Below are 7,139 nucleotides of genomic sequence, written 5' to 3'. Positions count from 1 at the left end.
ACTGGAGAATTGACTCCGAGTAAAACAGTTTTCTTTTTTTTTTTTTTTTTTTTTTTTTAATTATTTATTTATTTATTTATTTGGCTGTGTTGGGTCTTCGTTTCTGTGCGAGGGCTTCCTCTAGCTGCGGCAAGCGTGGGCCATTCTTCATCGTGGTGCGCGGGCCTCTCACTATCGTGGCCTCTCTTGTTGCGGAGCACAGGCTCCAGACGCGCAGGCTCAGTAGTTGTGGCTCACGGGCCTAGTTGCTCCGCGGCATGTGGGATCTTCCCAGACCAGGGCTCGAACCCGTGTCCCCTGCATTAGCAGGCAGATTCTCAACCACTGCGCCACCAGGGAAGCCCAAAACAGTTTTCTTTTGCTAACTGGTCACCTGCTGGTCACCTGCTAAGAACTAGGTGCGTAACACAGGGAGGGTTTACACAAGAAACGGCTCCTCAAAATACGGTCTCTGATCTCAAGTGGGAAGAACAAGACCCACGGTCCCCCCGGCTCTCCAGGGGCCCAGGCGAAGGGCGGGTCAGCGGCCCACCCCTTGGGCCCCGGGGACACCCGCCGGCCGCGCAGACCCACCGACGGGACCCAACGAGAGCCGCCGTTGGGCGCCGGCGACGGAGCCCCGACTGCGCACGCGCGTTGCCCGCCGCGGCCCGGGCCGCGCAGAACCTTCGGGAAGGCGGGGGCGGAGGGCCGGGGCAGGGCGCATGCGCGGCGTCAGGGCCGGGCGGAAGTGTCGTCGCCGCGCCGCCGCCGCGTGACGCACTTCCTGTTTGTTGTTGGAGAAAGGAGAGAAAGGAAAGCGCGAGGACCGTCGCAGTCCAGCCGCTACCGCCAGCCGCGCCGCCGTGTCGGAGCCGAGGAGCCCCGGTCGCCGCCCCGCCGCGCCCTCCTCCGCCGGCTTCCGCGTCCTCGGTGAGGGCCGCCAGCGGCCGGGGGGGCGGGCCCGGCGGCCCACCTGACCCGGGCCCTGGCCGCGGCAGGCCGGGGGCCGGGCTTGTGTGAGACCGGGGTCGGGGGCGCGGGGGCGCCGGGGGCAGGCGGGGGGCAGACCGGGGGCCGCGTGTGGGGCCGGGGTCCAGCTCGCCCCTCGCGGCCTCCTCCCCCGGGCCCCTTCCCCTGTCCTGGGGGTTCCCCTCCTCCCGGCGTCCTGGGGGCCGCGCGCCGGTTGTTGCGGGCGGGGGCGGGGGCGGCGCTGCCGCGTGGGAGGCTGCGTTTTCCCTCGGTTTTAAGGCCCCACATAGACGGCTTTGAAGCCAGGAGGAGGTAGGTGTGCAGGAAGAGTAGAGGCTCGTGGGAGGCCGCGCTGCCTAGTGCGGAGACCGGGAAGCGGGCGGGGGACGCGAGGCCGCGTGTCGGGGACTCCCCGCTGGCTTCTCCGAAGTGTGTCGGAGATGGAAATGAAACGCCTGGCTTTTCGGCTTACAAAGCCAGTTTGCTGGGTTTTGCTTCGGGGTGCACCGCAGTTTATGTAGCTGAAGTTTCTATCAACTTTTGCCCAAGTAAGGAAAGAACTGACGCAAGAAGTGGAAATTGGAAACTTGTGTTGTCTCGCGAAACGTTTTCAGAGCGTGTGGGTCGCTCGTCGGACGCGTACCTTTCCCGGCTACGCGGGCAGGACACGGCGGTGGTGAAGAGATCTCACCACCACCCGGGGGGCTGCCTGGGAAGGGTGGACTGAGCGGCGCCCTTTGTATTCTCAGCGTTTTTAGTTCCGTTGTGGATTCGCAGTAAGACTTTATGGCTAGAATCTTTTAAGGCAGGTAATTGACTTAGTGGAAGAGTTCGGCCGAATGACCAAAAAAGGAAAGAGAAACAAACTTTTAACATTTGAACTTGTGTGCTGCTCGTTCAGGTTTTACTCTTTTTCTAATAGTTACGCACATCCGAATGTTTTCATGGTGTCTGAAAGGCATTTTGTACTTCTTTCCTCCGCCCTCTCCCTATACCACACCCTCCCCGATTCCGTCTGGGAAGTTTAATCCAGAATATTCCTGTTTCCAGAAAACTTAGCTCCTGTGGGTTTAGGAATTGAGTATTTGTACGGGCTGTAGTAGAAATATGAGTGCCCTTTGTGCACACTATCCAGGGAGCTGTGGAATTTTGGGGGTTATGCAGAGTCATGAATTTGGGGGTGAATTGTCTCGGTCTAGGTGTGGATGACTTGACAGGAAGTGGGAGGAGAACAAAAGGGGATGAGAAGCTGGTTTTTGGGATTTGCCTAAGCAGGCTTTGTGTGGTGCTGTGCAGGGCTAGGAAGTTGGGAATTTAAGGGCTTTCAAAGACTTTGACATGTGTTCGCATCCTCTTCAAAATATCAGTGTTTTAAATTTTTCTTGTCCTCAAAGTGGTGGATTTGGAAAGTATTTCTGGCTGCAGGACGGAGACTCACCTGGAGGGCTGGGTGGAGAGTATTATTTGAGTAATACTCTGAATACTAAGTCAGCGTAGGGCATTGTGGTGTGATATCTGCAACCAGTGGCGTGCAATCGCTTTCCTCTTCAAGCAAACCCATTTTTTTTTTAGGTGGTAGAACCCAGGGTAGAACCATTTTCCCTTGTATCAGCTCTATTTTGGACAGTTCCAAACAAATATAATTATCCTCCTCACCAGCAACGACAGTTTTCAGCCTAGCAAACTCAAATACCGAGTTTGGGGTGGAATGGTCTGTGCCTTTTTTAGCTTTAAAGCGGGCACGGTTATTTTCAGTCCGGCTTTTCAGCATCACAGTGTAATCCTGAGCGTGTCATCTTAGTGACGTTGATGTTACTTCTTGCCTTCCACTGGGGTGCCGTCTGTGTATGACTGCGTGTTCAAGGTCAGCTGCTACCTTGGTTAACGCTTAAAGGATGATTAAATGTCACTTCTAGTGTCTGTTGGTAAGGATTGAGTGCAATCAGTCTTTTGATATTTTAAAGAATTTTTAGAAAACTTTTTTTTTTTTTTTTGGCCTTTTCACTTCTTTGGAAATGATCTAGAATTTAGGACGGTGTTCTGTGTTAAAAATCTTTTTTGCTTAAAATTTGTCCAGGACACCACCCAGTGGCGAGAGCAGGTTAACTGCAGGCTTATTAGTGAATTAGGATGGGATCAGTGGCAAGATGTAAGAAGTGCTGTAGTTTCTCTTGGGTGAACAGAATTTGAGAGAACTTCAAACTTGAAAAAAGTGAGGTAAGTGAAGAAAAGTGAAGTTGGTGAGGGTAAGAATAGTGTATAGAAAGACAATTTTAAAGCCTCATTGGAGAAAATGGCTTCCTGGATATGTCAGCTAGAAAAAATTTGATGTTTTTATTGTAGATTATAATGTAGATTATAATTTTCAGACTTTTATATTCTTAGGGAGACATTTGATTCCTTTTGTTTCAATATCCTACTTAAGAGAGAAGTAAACTTTGGAGAGTGTGCTCTAGAGTGTGCGCTCGCGCCTGTCCATTCTTTGATCAGAGAATAAAACTTGTTTCTGAACTGAGTAAATCTTTTAAAAAAATACGTGATTTTTAAGGTGGGGGAAATTTCTGAAAAAAACAGTAAAAGTAGTTAGAAGGGTTGCAATGTACAGCAAAGTAGAAAAGCTTCTGTCTAATTTATATCTCTCTCTTTACTTCACAAGTTATGTTATTTAGGCATAGTTTGGTTTTCTCTTAAAATTGTTATCCTATATAAAATTTGTAAGGACTTACGGCCATTTTGAGTAAAAAACACCAACCATTGCATGTGGCCATGAGGCAGAACTACTGGTTGTATGTCAGAATACTCCAGGTATTTTAGGGTTCCTGAGCTCGTTTGCAAGGATCAGTTGTCCCTGGAATGGTGATTTCCTCGTGCACCATGGGATTCTGTGCACTCTGAAATTTTCATCCTGCCTTCTACCAAGAAAGACATTTAGAGCTTGCCTTGTGCGTGTGCTGGCGCACTGGGGCCCTCCTGTGAGGTCCTTTGGGCAGGCCTGGAATTTTAATTGTGTTCCGTTGTGACTATAGCATTGTCCTGGACCCAGAGTACTCAGAAAATGTTGGTTGAATTGGATCCTTTTTCCCGGTCTGTCTGTTCCCTGATTACTCTCTGTGGTTAATAATGGAATCCAGAGTTTAGGAAGGTTGGACAAAAAATACAGAGGGCATACAAATTCAGTTCACAAGTACCAGGACTGAGTACTTCGCATGTATTTTTTTATTTTAATGAAATGAAGTTAGTCATGCCCTCAAGTGTCTAATAGGTGATGATTGCCAGTTGAAAGAATGGTCTTGGATCCTGAGTTATAGAGGAAATAATTTCCCTTGTTTGTTATTTTTTATTTTTGGCTGCGTTGGGTCTTCGTTGCTGCGCGCGGGCTTCTCTAGTTGTGGTGAGTGGGGGCTACTCTTCGCTGCGGTGCGCGGGCTTCTCTTGTTGCGGAGCACGGGCCCTAGGTGCGCGGGCTCAGTAGTTGTGGCAGGCAGGCTCAGCAGTAGGGGCTCGCGGACTCTAGAGCGCAGACTCAGTAGTTGTGGTGCACGAGCTTAGTAGTTGCTGCGCGGCATGTGGGATCTTCCTGGACCAGGGCTCGAACCCATGTCTCCTGCATTAGCAGGCGGGTTCTTAACCACTGCACCACCAGGGAAGTCCCCCCTTGTTTCAGGAATGCTTTAAGGCATATTGAGTAAGAACAAACTATAAGTAGATGATCTGTGATAAGGATTGGTAGTTCATCTCTGTTTCTCCCCCTACCTCTGTGTGTGCTGGGAATTCATCAGATAATGAAATGACGTGTAGGAAACTTGGCCACGTTTATCATTTATTTTTTTTTAAACTTGCCTATTTCCATTATATTAAGCAAGTAGTATTGCAGAAAATTAGTTTCATGTCATAACATGAATTCAACATTTAAACGAAGATGTTTAAGATTTGTCCTTTTCTAAGTTAGAAGTAGTGAGTATTTTGATTTTCTGGTTTTTTAAGCTAAAGACAAGGAATGTCTTCAGTGGACAAATTGCATCATGTAAAACCGTGTGCAATATAAATAGCGATCTATGGGGTGGAAAATAATGAAAAGCTTTCTGGAAGGAGGAAGGTTGTTTTTCCCCCTTCAGCTCCATTTTCAATATGGAGTCTCTTGGATTGGGAAGGAATGAAGGAGGATTTTTATTGCAATCAGAGCAAGGTTTTTTAGACGTTAGATGGAGAGATAATTTGAGAACAGATTCTTGGGTGGAAAGATGGTATTTTTTAAATTTTTTAATCTTTTTAAAATACTTATTTGGTTGTGCCGGGTCTTAGTTGTGGCTCGAGGGCTCCTTGGTTGCAGCAGCTGGGCTCCGTGGTTGTGGCATGCGAACTCTTGGCTGCGGCATGCGTGTAGGATCTAGTTCCCTGACCAGGATCAAATCCGGGCCCCCTGCGGTTGGGAGTGCGGAGTCTTCACTGCGCCACCAGGGAAGTCCCTATTTTTAAATCTTTTATTTGGCTGCACTGTGCAGCATGCGGGAATCTTAGTTCCTCCACCAGGGATCGAACCCACATCCCCTGCAGTAGAAGAGTGGAGTCTTAACCACTGGACCACCAGGGAGGTCCCAAGGTGGTCAGTTTAGCCCAGTTACACACCTTACTTGTGTGGATGGCCAAGATTTGGGACAGAGTAGCCAGAGGTCTCAGAATCACAGCAATCATGTTGGGCACATATATTCTTTTTTTTTTTTTTTTAATTTTTGAATTTTATTTATTTTTTTATACAGGGAACATACATTCTTTAAGTGTTGTTAAGAACATGGGGCATGTGTAATGACTTGGAAATTCTCCTTTAGATAACTCATTAAAGTCAAAATTTTATAACTTAAGAAAGGGGCCAGTTAAGCTGTTCAAAAAACTTGGGTTCTTAGAGCTGGCTCATCGTGGAGCACCTCACACTCTAGATGGATATTTGTGTCTGTCACCTGAGGTGCTTCTTTAAAATCTTCTATGAATATTTCAGGAGGAGGGGAAGTAAATGCTTCTACTGAGTTGGCCATTTTAAGTTGACTACACGTCCATCCTGACATGCTCCTTAATCGTTGAGACGAGCAAGGCCGAGGAAAGAGAGAGTCTTGCACCTTGGAGGGGTTTACAGCGGCCGGCTCAAGTGTTTTGCAGTGTTCTGGTGCATGTGCCCGTGTGGGAGCATTTCCAGATGATGGCACTTGGACTATTAGACTGAGACAGGTTCACCCACTCTGTGAAAGAAGAGTTTCTAGGTTTCCTAGGAAACCTCTCCTGAACTGAAATGGCATAAAGTGAAGAAGCAGTTACCTGAGGACCTGTCCTGCTCGTGGACGCACACGATCAATCGAGATGAAGCACAGGTGCTCACAGGCACGGCTCACAGCTCACGGTGGCGGCTGGATGCTGAGATGCGGAGTGCGGTTCCGGGAAGGAGCTGGCGGGGCCGCTCTCACTGCTGCGGTGGGCGCCGCCTCTAACGCTTCCTTTTTCTGTAGAAGTGAAAATCCTGCTCGGATTTCTTGGGCTGGCAAAAACAAGGTATTAATGTGGGTCTTTCTTAAAGGTGAAGTGTTGTAAAGAGAACTCTGGAAAAGCAGGGACACCTGTGTGAGTAAAGTGGTCAAGGAGTAAACGGCTCTGCAGCGACTGCACGTTGGAGGTGATGCTTACACGTGGCGACCACCGCCGTCAGTTGTGAAGGAGACTGTCTAGGCTCTCTCCTTCCAGTGAGCCTTGAGATGTTAGCTGATTACGATGTGGGACCGTAATGCTTGGGAAGTGCATACAAGTATTCTTAGTTTCATCATTTATGATTTTATTCTTGGTTTTGGTGTACATAGTAGTAGTTCAGGTACAGGCAGACCTCGTTTTACAGCGCTTCCCTTTATTGCACTTTGCAGGTACTGTCTTTTTTACAAATTGAAGGTTTGTGGCAACCCTGCATCGATCAAGTCTATTGGCCCCATTTTTCCGACAGCTTTTGCTCACTTTGTATCTCTGGGTCACGTTTTGGTAATTCTCGCAATATTTCAGATTTTTTCGTTATTATGTTATGGTGATCAGTCATCTTTGATGTTACTGTTGTAATTGTTTTGGGGCCCTAAAAACCCCGCCCATCCAAGACAGCTCATGTTCTGACTGCTCCACCAACCCGCCATCTCTCTCGCCCTCCTCCGGCCTCCCTGTTC

The 7,139-nt window shown here is 48.6% G+C and overlaps 1 protein-coding gene across 4 annotated transcripts in view; it reads left to right on the top strand.

The window, feature by feature from the left end:
* The first annotated feature begins 765 nt into the window (after nt 1-765).
* DNAJB6 (DnaJ heat shock protein family (Hsp40) member B6) overlaps nt 766-7,139 on the top strand; it is a 58,253-nt gene continuing 51,879 nt past the window's right edge. For 3 of the 4 annotated variants that reach the window (XM_059932935.1, XM_059932933.1, XM_059932936.1), the window contains exon 1: nt 766-912. The gene's annotated coding sequence lies outside the window, so the exon portion shown is untranslated. Of the gene's footprint in view, nt 913-1,242; nt 1,264-7,139 lie in introns of those variants that run through there. The other variant, XM_059932934.1, reaches the window with a different exon arrangement.

Source organism: Balaenoptera ricei, chromosome 9 (assembly GCF_028023285.1).
Source record: "Balaenoptera ricei isolate mBalRic1 chromosome 9, mBalRic1.hap2, whole genome shotgun sequence".
NCBI classification, from domain to species: Eukaryota; Metazoa; Chordata; class Mammalia; order Artiodactyla; family Balaenopteridae; genus Balaenoptera; species Balaenoptera ricei.
The sequence above is the reverse complement of the archived record's forward strand: the minus strand, read 5'-3'. Positions and strand labels throughout refer to the sequence as shown.